General features: G+C 29.0%; 1 protein-coding gene across 2 annotated transcripts in view; it reads left to right on the plus strand.

Annotated features, from left to right (window-relative positions):
- Window positions 1–758: 758 nt before the first annotated feature.
- LOC125070144 (dual 3',5'-cyclic-AMP and -GMP phosphodiesterase 11) overlaps window positions 759–19310 on the plus strand; it is a 230927-nt gene continuing 212375 nt past the window's right edge. For both annotated transcript variants that reach the window (XM_047679862.1, XM_047679861.1), the window contains exon 1: window positions 759–1050. The gene's annotated coding sequence lies outside the window, so the exon portion shown is untranslated. The remainder of the gene's footprint in view (window positions 1051–19310) is intronic.

Below are 19310 nucleotides of genomic sequence, written 5' to 3' on the forward strand. Positions count from 1 at the left end.
TAGGTTCTCATAGACTCTACAGTTGTGAGTAAATTAAGTATATTATAAACTTTGTTTGAAGATTATTCTAAAGATATAAATTAAAAAGTGTTTAGTGTTCAATTAAAATATTATAAAGAAATAGTAATTACGATTTATGTGTTTATATTAATTTTTAATAATTAAAAATAGTTATATTGTTATTATGAGTAAATATTATAAACAATAAATATTTTTCTGGAGTAGTATATGAACATAATATTCTGATAAATATTAGGTATCTATAAATATTTATCTATTTCTAAAATAATTCGCTTTATACACTGTTATTTGTACCCATGAATAATAGGCCACCTTTTTATTTATTTAAAATATTATTTCGTCGGCTTTTAGTGGCTTGTTGATTAGGGTTAGATTACCTTATTTATCTACATATTTAACAAAGAATATTTTCCATCAATACCAATAGTCTTCGCATTAAGAAAGATAAATATTAATTAGGTAGGTATTTTTAAAAAAGTTTTACAAAGTGCCGAATTTAATTATCTCTTAACAGATTTAAAACTATCTTGAATGAACTTCATATACCAAGAAATATAAAAGAAATAAAACTGCAATTTTAAGTTTTATAACAAAACTCTATCTTCACGACAACGCGCGGCATAGCGCGGGAATGAGACACGACGAAGAACGTCATTTTCGTTCGAAACCGTTTCGCAGGCCGCAATTCACTTCAGAATTCAGATCGTTCGTTTAGTAATAAAGTGGAGTTCGTACGGCGTTGACGCTCTCGTTTACATCAACAATAACATAACCTCTTTGTTGTTGTGTCGTTATCGTGAAAACTTTCACTTGCAAGTATTACATGTAACCGATATTGTTATTTTGTATAAAGTGGTCTTTGAAAAATACTGTTTTCATTCAACTTAGACCATTTTTTTTTTCCGGAACGGGATCTTGGTTTGCAACCGCGTGTGTGTGAATAGTGTTTACAAAGTTAGCATTGTTTGATTTTGTGCCTAAGTTTGTGTGAGTTTCGGCCGTGAACTTGTTGCTGTGACTAACTGTGAGGTATGTTTTTTATCTCATAATAAATAATACGTAGAGAACTAATCACTTTGCTGATAATAGTGGCCATGTCGAGATAAAGCCTGTATTATGTACAATAAAACATGATTTAAGTACTTCTAAAATTTTGTTTTTACGATTAAATCTAATTTACTTTAGATGTCGTTGCGTAATATACGAATGTTATTAAAACACACATTTTGAAGGATAACTTTTAATTAAATGGTATAAATCATTGATAGACATAGACAGATCATTCAACGAATTATTTTAATATATGTAAATATTTTTTTATATTATAGTTAAAGATAAATAATTAATAGGTACGTTTAAAATTATATAAAGTTGTGATAAGAATATCTTAATCTAGTCATAAAATTTAAAATATGGAATCATTATTAGATTTTACAGATATATTTGTAGTTTATACTGATTTTCAATGTACCTATTAACTATTTACCGATATGTACAAAGACAAAATATTTTAAATGACCTATTAGTTTGGTCTTATTAGCAGATAGTAATTTTGTTTATTAATAATCCTCTATTTTATATGTGTTTTAAAAAACACAACTAAATAAATTATCGAATTTAGTTACGAATATTATGTTCGATTACTACCAAGATTTTTAATGTTGACAACAAATATGACTCATTAATGTAACATATGAAATATTTACAATTTCATTTTTTTATGATTTAAATCAATTTTGTACCTATTGCTATATTCTTATGAATTTTTTAACGCAGGTATATTTTATTATGTTATATTATATTATATATTTTTGTAGCTTGAAACAATGGTATTTAGAGCAAATTGATAAAAAAAAATGTATTTTCGGTATTTTCATGAATTTCATCGAGGTCACGATTCTAATTACTGTTAATAAACTCTACATCTTAATATGCGTGTAAGCTAAAGGACAATATAAAAAACTGCCTATTTTAGAGTATTAGACTGCCATCGTGTAGTTTACCTGTACATTGAGTTTCGCCCGTATATAGTGGCGTTATTCATTCATCTTGAACTTGAATTTACGATGTTTTTGTTCCATTTTCATTCGCTCAACAAAACGGCAGCCAATGGTCTTCCTTCAATTGTTCCAACTCCCAGTACAGGTACAGCTGTAGTTATAATAGATCTCTTACTTTTTTTTTCAAGTATTTGGAAATCAATCTTGTAAAGTAATATCTCAATCAGAATCTGGTATTTATGATATAGGCTTATTATTAATTTTATAAAACAAATAAATTTGAAATAAGTGATGTTTTTGTACTCGTGTAAATTTTGTTTAGTTTATTTAAACTTATAGCCAATGTGTCAGTGGTATTTATTTACGGAACTTACATCAGCTGTGGTTGCGACCTATTTTCGTTGTTCTTACGGTACTATATTTATTTTATTCATTGTGACAAAACAGCGCAATTTTGCTACCCATAATAATATACAAAATGACGTGAGTCTGTGGGTACCAGTGGGTAGTAGATAAAAATTAATATAATATAATACTCAATATTTTTTGGCATCAAATATGTAGAGCATTTTATTGATTGTCTTTACGTTAGATTTAGGTTTATTGGGGATATTATACTAACTTAAATAACTTTATCTGATTGGATACTATTTCATAATGCCAAAGTTTTTAGGGTCTCATATAAGTAAAGTTCGTCTATTTGATATTTTGCGATTTAATAAAACCTTTGATTGTTTTATGAAACTAGACCATGTTAAAGTAAAGAAACTTTAACTAGATTATAAAACCATCTTTGATAATATTAATTAATGTGCACGAAGGATATTGTGATTGATAAATTTTATAAAAGAGCATTAAAATGCGAAATATCAAACGCGTTGCCGCGAAATTTATGTACATTTCGTACTACTTGTTCGGTAAAGCTTTCGTCCGTCTCGTATTGCAAACTATCGGTGTGCTAAATTTTACGATAATCGGTTGAGACATTGATGTGCGAAAGCAGAACAAACAAATACTCACTTTCATTTTTTGGTTTATTTTATTTTACAGTACACAAACACTCGTTACATATGTTAGTGTATATACTACACTAACACATATGTAAGCAGTATTGTATATGATGTTATCCTGAGATCCGGTTGAGAATAATAAACCGTGCAGGTGATTTTTACAGTGCACATGCGCATAAGGTACACTCTATTTTCACTACTTTCACTTTATTTTCACTCTTTTAGTCTTATAAGAGAGAGAGAGAGAGAGAGAGAGAGAGAGAGAGAGAGAGAGAGTGAGTGAGAGAGAGAGGAAGAGTCAAAGCGCAGAACCATGGTTTACCGTGCTAAAAGGCACTGGAATGTAATCACTGATAATTTCCGAACTCATTACTGCTACTGAATTCCTGAAGTAAAACTCAGTAACTGTTTGTTGAGTCGATGTCGGACCCCTTTACACAACACGAACGAGGCTGTTATATATAATAGGTATCATATATTTTGCTACGTCCATAATATTTTATATATACTGTATACTGCTTTCCATTAGTCTTGAGAAATTAGCTTTACAGTAAAGTCGAATAGATAGATAAATTAAAATGTATAAAGGTGTAATGCAGTTTATTCTAGCATTTAATAAAACCAGGCCAATGAAAGATGATAATCATATAAAATAGGATACTGTAGGTAAAAAGGTTTCGTGTTTCATAACGCTTGAAAATTTGGCAGCCTGTGTCTTGCCATAATCTGAATGTTTGCTATATTATATGTATGTCCTCGCCTAAAGGCCTATTTATTATACATACGTGTAAGGTTCTTGGCAATGATCTAGTGACGCAATATGCGATTGCGATTGTCCTCCACCATTCATTATTAATTAACATAATATGAAGTAGAAAATTAAAGTAAATGAAAGGCAGCCCATTGTACGTCTGTAAACATTTTTCTGTGTTTAATATTGATTCAAATAACTCATTGCGAAAAGTAAATAGAACATCGTTTCATTATCAACAAGTTTAGTAGCGATTTGTTCTGCCCACATTATCAGCTTTCTATTTGATAACCGTGGAAACAAATTTTATAATAAATTTTATATACTCGTATTATGGTGTCAGGACTATCATACAGGTGTTATCATACCTACATGACTTATAAATTATTCTAAACAGCCCAACAATGTATTGCCGTAGTATTACCACTTAACATCAGAGTACTCATTTGCACGTTTACCTTAATACACATTAAAAAATGAAACATGTTCTTATTATTATTTCCACTGATAGATATTCTACCGCATGGCAGCAATATTTGGTACCGTTGTGTTTTGGTTCAAGCGAGGAACCAAACCGCACAAGGGACATATCATATTAGTTCCAAAGATAGTGGCGCATTGGCGATGTAAGGAATTATTCAAATTATCTTACTGGCATTGGTGAACACTCAGCATCAGGTGCCCCATTTGCCTGTCCGCCAACTTATACATAAAAAATAATATATTACGCGTCAATTAAAAGTAGTTCGGTTCTCATCTCAGAATTTGTCCCAATAATACGATATGAATATATGCTTTTAAATAACATAATTTTTTTTTTTTTATTTAAACTTCCAATGCAATCTTGCCCAGAATGCCACTTTGGCGGTAGTTACGTCATCAATAATATTGTGCGCCATTTTTCCCAAGACACGACGTAGTGTAGCTTTTGTTTATATGTAGAGATATCATTTAGTTTTCTTATTCATTATCGTTGTTTTCGTACGATAACGTTATCATCGCAATCAGGTTATTTCACTGATTAGCACTAATAATACGCAATACCTACTTTACGTTTTACGTTCACGGACTAAGTATTAGATAACTTTGTACTTGAAATTACATAACGCCAAAATTCGTAATAAGACACGTATCGTCAAGTTATTAAATTGTTTTTAAACGTTTCAGCTGTTTTCTTTTCAGTATTTTTGATAAATTGATTATTTAATTAAGAATTATTTTCTTTATTATTTTAGTGACCGATCACGAGGATTAGTGACTGTTATGAGGTTAATCTGTGTGACCGACGGATCGATTCACGCTCTAAATAAACTCTAAATATACTTTAATGTCGATGTGTCTTCAATATCGCATTAAGTCTTAAATTATTGATCTCAAATATACAGAATAATTGCTTACTCTATGTAGGTACATTATATAAATTTATTGCACAGTAATTCAAAAACGAGAAACAGGCAGATAATAACGGTGTGTAGAATAACGAAATAAGTTGTAATAAAAAAATTATCTCATTATTTAGTGAAGTAATTCTTAAAGAAACTTCTTTGTACATAACCTAAAAAATGCCTTTTTTTTAAGTTACTTTTAAATTCGTAACATGCTAAATTCGACATTTTAATTATTTATCGTTTTTCATTTTGTTGCACATACTTTAGATATATTTGTAGCTAGGCAATACCCAAAATACTGCCGCCGGCTTCGGTCATTTACGTATTATAATGTAAATTACGTACAAATATTTGTAAATTACATTTAAGTTTATGTTTTTAAAGTGAAACTACTTTAAGCGCGAAAAGAACAAAATTTCGAGGTTGAATTTGAGTGGAATACTGCGTTTCAAAATGTAATAAATAAATAAAATGAAATTTTAATTTATTCATATTCATTAATCCATGTCATTAAATGAATTAATTTGTATACTATTGTAGTATCACGGCAACAGTGTGTACAAAATGTCAGGTCAATTGGTTGTATGAAACTGGTTTAAATTTTAGTTGCAATATTGCCCCACACATACATGAACTAACAGGTGAAGTTAAATAAAATCTCAACCTTATTAAATTTCTCCTTCACGAGCTTCGGCTGTTGAGAACATGGAGAGCTACCTCTTGCTGCCTCCAACTGCATCACACTGCATAATAGTATTAAGTTTATTATATATGATTAAGAGGACTACAAGAGCTAAGTGCCCTTGAGAATCGCACGCACACACTTACAAAATCGACAAAAACGGCAAACCCGTGTACTAAGGGTTAAGCGAGGTAACGAGATTACGCCCAAATATTCTAATAGATGGCGCCAAACCGAGCGATGAATATCAATCATAAATCTCATAAACAATAGATAGGACAACAGAATTATTTTTATTTCTTTCGATGTTAGTTAACAAATGATTATAAAATAAAACTGATTCAATTAAACTTACAATATTTTTATTTCTATTTAACATATAGCGTAGTATTTGTTCGTTTTATTGATATTGGTTCATAAAGAAAAAATATATATTCAATTTAAAAAAAAAAAAATCTAAATATTTACTAGAAAAAAATGTTGTCAATTCGATTTGGTTGAATCATTGATGAATGAAAGGTTAATCATAATAGGTTTAATCATAAATCTCATAAAAATAGATAGGATATTAGAATTATTTGTATTGCTTTTGACTGTTATTCGAAAATGATTAAAAAATAAAACTGATTTAATTAAACTTAAAATATTTTTATTTATATTTAGTACTACAAAAAAAAAACATTTAGTGTTAATTTCTTTTTTAATTTTTTTTATTTAATTTCACTTGTATGTATTAATGTTATTACATATGTCCTGGAATCTTGGAATAAATATTACACCCACTTTCAGCTGAAAGTTGGCACACATATTTAATCTCGATGACAATGCACGATTCATGAATTGCTGCTATATTCAATCCAATATGGCGGACGTTACAAAAAAATTTAAATTTATGAATTACGTACAAATGACACTTCTAAATATTCTAGTTCTCTGGTTCACAACAATTACATTTTTTTTGTTAAGACTTTACTTTTTTTTATTATTATTAAAATTAGTTCATACATAACTTTAATTCTTATTATAAACAATCGATAAAATTAAACTCTTACGCAATATAAATAGCTTCCGTGTTATTGTTTTCGACTTTCTTTATTCTGTAAAAAATAAATATATGTTAGTAATTACATTTTTATTAATTATAAAATTATGTATTTAAAAAATATGTATCTTAATATGTCATAGTAGTTATAATGAAAAAAAAATGCTTCGAGTTCATGGGGATCGCATGTAGACACTTGATCCCCATGAAAGTCAATTGATGTTTTCCTTCCTTTGACCAAATACTCTATCGTAATCATTAAGAATGGCTCGAAAAATCTGATTATATGCGAACTGATTGCACATTTTTCTAATAGATGTTTTCAATATTCATAATTTATAAAAAAAATAATATGTTTACTAATTAAATACTCTTACCTTTTAATATTGTTCATATGTATGTTCGGCGCTTGATTTATATAAACGTTTTTTAATTTTCCTCACGCGTTTCACTTTATTTCCCATATTTACACAATTAAAATTTATAACAAATAATATAATAAAAAAACAAATGCCTAATTACTACTACACTATTTTAACTTAATATATTTATTTACAAGAAAGAATAAAATTATTATAAGAAAACATGAAACAATGAATTTACAATTAAAATTACAAAAAAATATCTCGTAACGTAATGAATGATGCGGTGAAAAGATCGACACGTCTGTATAGCATCAGGCCTCGGCCGGCATTGTCTGTACACGGCGTTTACGCACACATGCGTACGCATTTTGTTCGAAAATAAGAATATCGGATTTAAAAAAAATCTATTGATTTTATTAAGAAAGTGACACCCAGGTTAAATAGTATATTGCTTGTAGAATAATCTGACAAAAAACCAGAATTATGGAACGTATATAAGTATAGTTATTATTGATTAAAAGATCTTTTTAGAGGTAACTTTGTGATTTTTTTCTATCGTACCAAATTAATTACATCATGTTTTCAAAATAACAAATACTTAGCATGTATCCTGAAGATTATCATATATTTTTTTCATTTGGTTTACTGCATTGGATCATATACTTTTTTGCATTATAAAACTTGCATTTAGCTCATGTAGTCCCCTTAAGTCAAACTCATCTATAGCTTGTTTATTTTTAGCATATTTCCCAGATCGCCAGTTTTTTTTTAAATAATTTAGTCTCATACGGTATCTTATTTTCCTGCCATTGTATAAATTCAACAAAATTTTCCGTAAGGCCGAAGGCCGAAGTTGACGTTATAATTTAAATATAATCTAAATTCGAAATATTATAAAGAGCTTAAAAGCAACCTTTACTGCATAGATACAAGATTTAGTCTACATATTCTTTGGAATGACCTTTAAAATACCAATATTTTGATAGCCGCCTCGATAGGATTCTTTTTCGTTCCGCACGAGAAACGAACCAAGACTTATTTTATTATTATTCTTTTTCACAATAAAATGAGAAATCGATTTTAAATACCGAGAAATTGAAGTAAAAACATATTAACTACTAGTAATTATTACTCTTAAAAACTAGTACCCGTTCAATAAGTCCTTAAAATATAATACAGATCCTTACAATTATTTATATTAATTTTTATAATATTAAATTGCTCCATTACTGCAATAACGACCACAATGTTATGTTCATATATAAAGTAATTGATCAAACGTAATCGTTAAGATATTTTATAAAGCAAGCATAATATACCAATTATGCTCGACGTAAATAAACTGGAAAAATAGCGTTACTCATGTAGATTTTTTTTTATAATGCCTCTCCTGTATGTAAGTTCTCATCACGGTAGACGTGAAGTTATCGATTAATAATTCCTTACATTGCCAATGTTCCGTCAACCCTGGGAACTAAGAAGTTAAGTTCCCTATGCCTGTAAAGACACTGGATCACTCAAAAACTATACAAACCGGAACACAGCGATACTAATTATTGCTGTTTATCGGTAGAATCAAATCAAATCAAATGTATTTTATTCAAGTAAACTTCACTATGAAGCGTTTTTGAATCGTCAATATTTAAACACTACCACCGTTTCGGAAAGCAGCCTCCAGCGAAAAAGCTCTTTTCAAATAAAGAGATTGACAATGCTGTTATTCGCAATTAATGTTCAATCAGTCATATTATGGAACCTGGGACTAATCCAGGCGTTTTTTTTTTCTATAAAGTATTCTTTTAATGAATAATAATATTTATTAATTAATTTAGTCATAATAAACTTTTTGAAATTTTTACATGATAAGTTGATTATATTTTTCTGTATCTTATTATATATATAAGCGTATACCATTGCCTAAATATGCCCTGTATGAATAAAGTAAAGGATAAAAAATGATTTTAAGGGGTTATCCCCAAGAGATAGACATGTACCATCACGGACTTTTTTTGAATACCTTTTCAAGGTGTACAATACTGTAGTACATTGTTTGAATTTTGTATATGATAGAATAATTGATATCCTAGATAAAAATCGCTACGTATTTATGTGCAATAAGATTTAATTCAAAGAAAAAATGCTAAATGTACTGCGGTACCGTATCCCTAAATAGCTCGTAAATGACTGACTTCGCCTTGCAAAGGTAATAAAGTTTTGTTGCTTAAGACACTTCTGGATCATTACTGTTATTACAGTCATAAACGTTCTGTCGCTATTAAACCATATATTTTGGTTTGCTATTTATGTGACATACTTTTAATTGAGAAGTGGAATGAATTAGTGGTACACGAGAATCTTAAGCGAACTTCAAACTCAGACTAACTGATTTATCATGCGCCTAATTGGTGTCTACAATAGGCTATTTGACAATGTGAAAAATAATGAGATTAAAAATGGTTATTTATTAACGAAAGTTGAAAATATAATCAATTTATTCAAAAATCCATAAATAAAAATGCATTTCTTTAAAAGTTTGTCACGTGACACAAAACGCTCTTGATTGGTCGGGTTTATGATGACGTCAATTGCTTTTTAACCTCGTTTGCCTACTATATATGGATTATATGTGTCACAGATTACAATACTGGCAAGTGACGTCACCGACCCCATTGCAGCGCCATATTGTCAAAGTAGCGTTTTCGCGCGCTATTTAAATATGGAATTTTTAATTTGATATTTTTAAGCAAATATGTACTAGAATTTAAAAAAAAAACATCTTACTGGGTTCCTTAACCTCTACTAAATAATATTAAATGGATTTTAAAAATCAGTCAAATAGTCTATTCAATTCAATTAGTGGGAAAATTCTACATTTTGTAGAAATTTGCACGCGTCACGTGTAAATCGTATTAAATTCCATGTCCGTCACTAACTACCAACTCTTATCAGATCAGCATGATGTAATATGCCACAAACTTAGAATAAAACTAAAAAAAATATGAAGTCCAGCGCTGGGATATATGTGGGCAGTTAGTTAAACACTTTTTACTTTCAATTTCATGACTGAATTTCGACTGCTGTAATTAAGAAGTTAAACGTAGTTGACCTTGCTCGATTGGGCGTTACCGATATATATGCCGCGCGGAAACCTCACACCCCCTGTGCTCTGTATTTGCGAAGGAACTTATGTTCCTCCGCAAATACAGGGCTTCTCCACGTTATCTTTGACAGAGGTGTTGCGTCGCGATTTACGCGTTTTGATTGCGTTAATAAGTAGTTAAAAATATAAAAAAAGCATTGGAAAAACACCGGAAGGTTGTCTTTTTATTATTCTTAAAAATTCAATTTAAATAAAAAATCTTGTGATAGCTTAAAAATAAACAATAACAGATTCTGCATCATTGACAGCATATTTACACCTTAACGAACTAGCCAACTGCGCAGAAGTTGTAGTTTAGGCTTGTTATGCATACATAGGCACTCGCTCTATTGCCATAATTCTTATAATCAGTATAATTGTAACATAGGCTAGGTTTTGTCTAACTAATCATAATTTTTCCTAGCTATCGTATTTTTTAAACAACTTACAAATTAGTGCATAGAAAAAAACATTATATAAGCTTATCCTTCTACGTGTCAAGTTACATTAATATAATTCTATTAGTAATAAATTACGATTTATTTTCGACCAATCGGCGGCCACTAGTTATATCTTAATAGGCAATATATATGTATGTATTTGAACGCGTGCTCCTAATAAACACGGAGTCATCAAGGCAATAATTTTACGATACAAAAAGAACATTATAATCACCTTTAAAAAATATGTAAAAAAAATAAATTAATAAAGCGCTGCTGGAGAATATTTATTCATAAAGAATACCATTTACTCCTAATTTGGTATGTAGATGAAACATAATATATAAACATAAAAATGTCTCGTTGAAGGAATGCCGTGTATAAACTGGATCTTTTATCAAAATCCTTGAGTTACACCGTGTAAATAAATTATAAATGTTCCCAAGACATTCATAAAGCAATTACTTCTGTGTATAAATTAACCTCTGTACACTAAAGTGGACATCTATTCGATTAGTTTCACAAATGGTGAAACAAATTATACATGGTGATATTCAATTTAATAAAATAATCTATTTTTTAGAACATTTTTATTGATAGTATACAATATTAGGTTACAATGGTGTTGATTGTTGAGGATTTTTTTTTATCTGCAGTCATACCGGGGTAAACAGGTCATGCTTAACATTAAAATGCATTGTCATCGGAACTAAAGCAACATGTTATTGTAATTTCAGCTTGTAAGATTTGATTTAACAAACAAACAAATATTGCAAGTTATATTGTTAATAAAATAAATGTGCATTTATATGGGCATATATGTGAAACAAAGAATTTTTATTAAAAAACAAAACAATATGTATATAAACAGTACGGATAAAGATTTTCGTTAGTAAGATAAATAGATTTGTCGTTTTATTTTAATATTGCGCGCCCCGGACACACAAGTAGAGATAAGACAGCGGTGAGTGGGCGATAATGGAGCGCCAAGCCGTTTCCCATCACGGCACGTGTCGGACTTCCTACAAAATATACATAAGTTTGTTTCACACATGTTTTACACCAAAAATTTTACTTTCAAAAAAGTTATAAACGATATTTTGAAATTATTTTGACGTCAGTGTTGTGATGGTAACGTTGCTCATATATAGACTTTGCGTTGTAAGAGACAACGGTATGACATACATTTATAATTTAAAAATAAACTTTATTCATGAACACTTATATAAGCACTCTTGAATTATCAATTAACAAGATTAAATTAAATATATACGTCGATTCTTCCGAGAAAAATCGGCTACATAGTGCATAATAAATTTTTTTCATATATCAAATTATACGGTTCATACTGGAGGTTTCGTACTAACACTAAAATGTATTTCATATATGTACATCATATGAATACTCATGTAATAGCAATAATAAATTTTATGCAAAAGCAATTACGTACGTTTTTATATACCACCTACCTAACAGTAGTTCTTCTAACAGGCCATTTTTTATCATTAGGCGCGTAGTTAGGGGCTAGGAAAGAGTACAAATAAAATAAAGAAAATTTGCCCCGAGCTATTGGAGCTATAGAATATTTTAAGAGTATTATATATAATTTAAAAGAAGTATTTAATGGTATATTGAAACACAAACACCGAGTTGTAATAGTTCTTTTTTTTTTCTTGGAAATCATATCATCGACCTGTAGATGATGATCGTCAGTTGCAGAAATATATAAGACTCATATAAAAACGTATTTCTTTCCAAGTATAAGCTAAATAGTCAACAGTTGTTTTTGTAATAATAATAAAATTAATTGTTAATAAGGAAATTGTTTGCGATATAAGACGCTTACGTAAGAAAATATGAGCTCACGTGCCTATTCGCGTTCTTAGATTTTAATTACACACTTACATTGATTACAATGATTATGTTTACACATCACTATGTGTAAACAAAATCAACACAGTATTGTATGACATATAGGTCGACTAATTGAATGGAATAATAATACAATAATTATATAATATATTTTTGTTTGTTTTAATAAATTTGATTTAAATTATATGCAGAAGATTATTTAAATGCGAAATTTCAAAGAAATATTTACCTATAATATGAGCTATCATTGTTATTCAAAATAACATTCGTTAGTTTAGAAAACATGTGATTTTCTTGTAAAACATGATCAATAGTTATAATATTTAAAGTCTATGTTTAATAGCTAAATTATACATTAATCTATTAAATTAATTAACTAACCTATTTTTCGATGTTATAAATGTGAATTTTTATCTCACTGGGTAACAAAAAAACGGATGGTCCGATTTGGATGAAATTTGGAATAGGGATAGTTTATAGCCTGTTTAGTCTTAACACATAGTTTCTATCACTTGCTCTTCCAATTCCCTAAAACCGCGGTCAGAAACTATTGCTTAATAAGCACTAAAAGGTTTAAAGGGATTTATATGTGTAGGTGAGTAACGCTTAAAAGTAGATGTTAGTGCCCTAAACAAATAAACTGCATAAAAAAAATTATAAGCTAGTCCCCATAGACCAGATTTAAATTTCTTAAAAATAATTTCCCATCAATAACAACAAATTTAGACACCGATGCCCTTCGTTAAAACCTAAAAAGTTAAGAGTGATCATATACTGTAAACAAAGATCTCTAAAGCGTCTGTCTCTATGTTCGGTCTGAATCAATTTCGATCCGGTTTTTACTTTAAAGCTGTTTGCAGCGTCGCTAGTTAGGATGCTATAAGTATCATGTACTGACGTTATTCCTTATCTACTACTGAATCCAGCTTGTGCTAGCCTCATTTAAGATATTTTATCTCAGAGAACGTTTACGACGTCGTCTTCGTTTAGCGTTAGAAATACTTCCGCATAGCACGCACGTTCTTTACAGAATATACGATTCAAAGGTGATTTATTCATATTTATACATAACTAGTTGGGTACTCGTCCCGACTTTGCATAGCTTATATGATATTTTATTCAATAATGAGATACAAAAATATTATAATTCATTCAAATTACGCGCTTAACGCTATATCCGCCGAACTTCGCTAATAAATCTTGCCACGTGTCCGATGTCTTTTTTTTGTCTTGCGTTTATTCAAATATACTCGTGGTCGCCCATTAGTCGATATTCATCCGCAATTAATTGCTAATAAAGATGAGTCTTGACATTTATAGAAGTATAAGTTACATTGTTTTTGATTCCAATGGAATATATTTTATATTTGGTATGATACAAAATTCGGTTACACGAGATGAACTGCTACAGAGTTTTATAACTTTTTAATTTTTTATAGATTTACTATCGAGTACTTATTTAATTGAATATAAAAATTTCGAAAACATAGACATAGATTGGCGATACGGAGACCAAGTGTGGTAATAAAAATCCCCACGGGAATGTCACTGAACGGGTTGTTGGTTTTTAAATTTGACATGTTTATTTAAATATAAAACTATTGTGATTTATCTGTTGCAGATTTTTCCGTATATTTTTGCTTTCTACAAATATATAATATGTACATAATATATACATATGTATATATTATGTGCCCTGAAACTATATTCCAAAAAAAAAGTGAAAGTGAATCGGATAAAATATTTTAACAAACAAAACCTCTCATTCGATAATTATATAAAAAATATGTATTTAACATTTCATTATCATTTTCTACGATGATTTACGAGTTAGTATTTAAAAAATATCTCTACAGATTGTAATGCCTAAAAGTTTGTGTAGTAGTCCTATTAAACTATTTACCACAAACTGCACTATCGGATTGTAATGGTTAACCGTCTTCATATTATTCAGTTAATGCTGTTGATCATGTAAAAATTAGACGATTCTTGCAATATCCTTGAGAAGTCGATTTATGCTTGAGAAGATAAGCCTTGACAAACAGAGAGACTTTCTTACTGTCGAATGTTTAAATTTAGTTGATGAGTTAAATGGTTAGTATAAGTAAAAATATAAAAAAATACATTTTCGCGACAATTATATTATTATAATACCCAATAAAAACAATATTTGCTTATTGTTTTTTACAGCATAAACGAATTAGTTTTATTATTAATTTATAATTAAATTAATGATAATGTATTCAAAAATTCATTATTCATAATGTCACGAATACGAACAAACATATATAATAATAGTTCTCTAACACAACAAACATGTTACCTAAATAATAAAACTCGATCAAGATCGATAATACGATAAGTTTGTATAGTTTATCACATTTCAATACAACCGATATTGACTAATAGTGTCATATTTAATACATGTGTAATTCTTCAACTTCTCTTTTATTTCCAAATTAATTTTTATTTTTTTTTTCTTCATGAGAAAGACATTTTTATTGTTAATAGGTTCATAAATATATAGTATGCAATTCGGTATTTAAGGACAAACCCGTTTTCGTCTACAGACATATCCTCCAGTTCAATTAATTCTCTTACGAATTTAAGTTATTCCCTTATCAAAAAATAAAATCGAATGAATCTAATCTCAAATATATTTTAATGAGATTCTTAGTAAATTTTAGTGCCTTGCTTAAAATGTACTATGAGTTTAACGTTTGGAAATAAATTGCAAGCCATTTTGATGCCATATTTTCTACTTGAGAGCTTACAGTAAAAAATGATCAAACTCAAAAGACTTTAAATGATGAAATATCACATAATTACAATTACAGTTGCAGCAACATATCGAGAAATTGTATTTAAAAATTAAAATTATATATACATATTATATATATATATATTCGCTGATGAATTTAAACAATTTTAACGAACTAGTTTTTCGTTAAGAAATACACAAGGAAGCTGGATATTTTGAAGCACGTGAACATAATACTATCGATAATAAAATTACAATATAAATAGACAAAACATTTTAATCTCTGTTTGGTTCAAAAACAAACTTTAAATTTGACATTTACATATTCAAGAAAACATTATCGTTAAAATGCTATATAACATAGTTATTATCTTAATATATCCATGCAAAATGCAAATACAAACAAAATTACGAATAGGTAGCTATGTACGAATTTAAATAGTGGGAGCAATCTTTGGCATTGAATTAAATAAAATATTAATATTATAATAATGAAATATATTAAGTTTAAATATTTAGAAATGGATAATGTATATCGGCGACATTTAAAATACATATTTAGCTTAGAGATATTAAATTAAATAAATATAATAATCATATACAAAGAATAAAGATCGCCAATTGCGCAAGAGTAGCATAGAGTAGCATTCTTTATTTTCTTATTTTGACAGTACAACGGGATGGGAACCCGACTCGACAGAAAGAGTTCAGAAGCAACACCAACGGCCTTAAGTAAAATCAATAACTTTTATACACTCGACCCGAATTTTGTACCCAGGTCCGAGATCCAAAAGATTTTATTTATATATATATAAATATAAAAAATACAATATATTTTTTATGAAATTTTGTTTTGGACTATGGATTATACTTTTGGCATCTATAAATAATGATTATTTAGTCCCACTCCCTTTGCGTTGTAATGCCAGCGGTTTTTGGCACAGTACTAGAATTGTTAATCGTTCCCGTCTTGAAATTCAAATAGCATCTGTTTTTATGACACTATTGCGCTTCCAGGGAACTCGTTTTATATATTTGTAATTTTGCATGTTCATTCCTGTTTGTCCGTTATATAAGGACTGAATATAACATTAGAATTCTGCAAGAGTTTCTCGGTTCAAGGGTCTCGGAAATATGATATGAAAAAGTTTTGAGGTAGCGTTATGCTTAAGATGTACGTTAATAATATCGTATTGCAGAATTATGTTCATTTTAATATCTCTTGAAAATTTATAACGTCTTAACTTCAACTCATAATCATGAAATTGTCACATTTGTGAAATTGTACAGAAAAGTATCTAAGGTCCTTCCTACCATTCCCATACATGAAAAAAGCCACGAGCGGAAACTTTTAAGAGATAAATATCATTAACTAAAAAAGTGATAACAATCTACGAAACAAAAATCCTCAAAAATAATATAGTAACTTTTATGAATTGCTCACACTGATAAAAAAAAAGAAACAAGAATATAAATTGGATCATTTGAAACCAGGGACATAAAAATATTGAAGTAATAAAAAATACACAAAAATTTGCACAAAAAATACAAATCTAAAGTAGAAAAAAATCATATAATGTTACTAATAAAGTAATCTTTTATAAGTCGTAAATTGAAAAAAAAAACGGAAGCAGGTAAATTAAAAATTTTAATAAATAGAATACAAACCGATATTCTTTTTTTTTAAAAAAAAAACATTTTGGTACAGGTATTAAATTTTTCTCACCTTTTTGAAGTGGAGGATTGCATATTGGGATTATATCAAAATGCTTCGAAATCGGGGCTATACTTCGGATCCATCCATCATGCGTCCAGCAATTTCCAATTGCAAATTGCTTTCACTCTGCAGGTTTTGTCAGAAATTCGACTTAGTAGCTTAGTTTTAGCAAACTTTATGCTTGTTACTTTATCTTTTCTTAGTATTCTTCAACTTTGTCCTCAACTCAATAACTCTGTCCGTATTTCTCAGCGTTCTATTCACCTTTGACTCATTTTGTTTTGCACGCCACTTTTAAGCAGACCGAATGAAGGGTTTCGACATTTGATTTAAGCAAGTTTTAGTATGATGATATTTTGTGTAAATCTTGAATTTGAATTCGTTAATTCTTGTATAAAACATTACATACAAACACGCAGCTAGACATTATTTAAAGGAGTCCATAGTGATTGTCGGTGATTTTTCAGTAATAATGAAACTCGTGTTTGGAAATAATAGTTTGTTTTTAAAGTGCGACGTGTCATTTGACGACGAATGAAGTAAATCACATGCAAGTACATATTTTATTGTAACAAAAAATATTTAATGTTACAATATACAGTAAAATATGTAATAAATATAAAATACTCAGAAGTGATTTTTTTTATTATTAATATTACTCTGGAGGAAGGCTCGTTAATTTGTCATCCAGAGAAAACGGAATTGCGAATTAAAAGAGGAAATGAGGCTAGAATTTCTGCCACCATTCGACGCGATAATGATTTTAAAGAAAGTTTTTTTAATTTTAGTTTCGATAATTAAATCCTAAGTTCTTTATACATAGTAATAAACATTATATAAATAAATTCATTGCGTTATATGTAATAAATAAACAATTAAAAATATATTTATTGTTCTCGTTATTCTTATATCATCTTATATTTCGCTAACGAATAAATAAATACAATGAAAATCATTTATCATTATTAAGATTCAAGATTATTAAAGAGATGGAAGCTTGCTATTCAACTGAACGGAAATTACGGTGAGATCATTAGTGAGTTTCATTTGAAAGAACAGAATAAATTCAAGCAATTTTGAACTTCTTTCACACTTCTTTGAATAAAAAAATCTCAATCTGGCATTTAAAACTGGTTGTATACATAATTCTGAATTAAAATTTAGCTAAAAATAAACTCATTTCGAAAGCTGCACAGAATGTTGATATTTTTCGAAATATAAAAATTTCATCATGTAGGAAAATTACCGTATATTAATTTGTATTTATATTGTTACTTCTTAAAGTTATATAATATACAGGAAAACCTAGGGCAACGTATATATGTAAGAGTCTAGCGTTTAATTAATTCTGTAATTATTACGTCAACTGATATGAATATTGAACATTATGGTTGCTGGAAGAACATTAATATGTATCAGTGCAATATTTTATACAACAATTTCTCAGGAACGAAACAATACATTTAATTCTATACACATGAGTAATCCATCGAAATGCATATCAATTCATCTATTTCTTTACTTTCATAATAGACTACTTGTCGCCCGCGATTTCGCCCGCGTTTTAGTCGTCGGTTGTGCCTAAAAATTTGCCTATGTTATTAGTGCAAGCTTGCTTCATACCTAAATTTGTTTAATTTACTCGAAAACTAAACGTCCAGAACAGAAAAAAGTATTTATTTTATTACCAATAAACTTTGCTAATAAAATTTAAATTACTTACCTACCTTTTACAAGTCGTAAATACGAAACGGAGGCGGGTGAATTGAACATTGGAATAAGTAATTAAGAATTTCTTGCCTCAGTGCCATTTATTTATTTTATTTATTCTATTTGAAATAGGTTTTAGTTCTTCTGGGATTTATGTTTATATTATTTATTATTCTATTTACAAATCGGTCACTTGGTAAGCAACGATCACCTTCCATTGAAATTGGCACTATAAAGAATATTAACTTTTTTATTACATCGTCAATGCTCCGCAAACCTTAGAAACTACGATGTTATATCCCTGGTGCCGTTGCACTATATACCCTACCAGACACCAAACCGGAACACAACAATACGAAGTATATATTCTGAGATATATTCCTCATATTCTAAATAAATTGCTATTTGGCGG

The sequence above is a fragment of the Vanessa atalanta genome, chromosome 16 (assembly GCF_905147765.1).
Source record: "Vanessa atalanta chromosome 16, ilVanAtal1.2, whole genome shotgun sequence".
Classification (NCBI taxonomy): Eukaryota; Metazoa; Arthropoda; class Insecta; order Lepidoptera; family Nymphalidae; genus Vanessa; species Vanessa atalanta.